We start from the raw sequence: 871 nt of genomic DNA on the forward strand, positions 1-871 counted from the left end.
CCGCCCGCTCCCAACATGGCAGGAGAGCTGCACACATGTGTGTGTGTGTGTGTGTGTGTGTGTGTGTGAACCCATTCACAGGGGGTCACACACTGCGTGCCCGCCCGCCCGCCCAACATGGCAGGAGAGCTGCACACATGTGTGTGTGTGTGTGTGTGTGTGTGTGTGAACCCATTCACAGGGGGTCACACACTGCGTGCCCGCCCGCCCGCCCAACATGGCAGGAGAGCTGCACACATGTGTGTGTGTGTGTGTGTGTGTGTGTGTGTGTGTGTGTGTGTGAACCCATTCACAGGGGGTCACACACACTGCGTGCCCGCCCGCTCCCAACATGGCAGGAGAGCTGCACACATGCCATCTGAGGGGGCAGAATAAAACACTGCAAAACAGCGGAGGTGAAAATGTCAGAGATGTCCCGAGGGGCTGACCCTGCCAACACGTGCGATGAGTAACGCCTTACTGTGCCGCCGCCGCGTCAGCAGGACCCAAACACACTCACACACACTCACACACACACACACACACACTCACACACACTCACACACACACACACACACACTCACACACACACACACACACACACACACACACACACACACACACACACACACACACACACACACACACATGTGTGCAGCTCTCCTGCCATGTATGAGTAACGCCTTATTGTGCCGCAGCCGCGTCAGCAGGACCCAAACACTAGCTGTAGGTGCTGAAGAAGTTAAAGCTGTCAGTTCGAGGTAGGGTTTGGGGCAGATCCGATGAATCTCCTCTCCTCCACACTGGAATATCACAAATATTACGCCGACAACAACTGGGTTTTGGGAAGCCTGAGAGAGTAGATTAGTAGGGGTATGTTTTGCCATTTTCC

This window comes from Clupea harengus, chromosome 6 (genome assembly GCF_900700415.2).
Source record: "Clupea harengus chromosome 6, Ch_v2.0.2, whole genome shotgun sequence".
In the NCBI taxonomy this organism is placed as follows: domain Eukaryota; kingdom Metazoa; phylum Chordata; class Actinopteri; order Clupeiformes; family Clupeidae; genus Clupea; species Clupea harengus.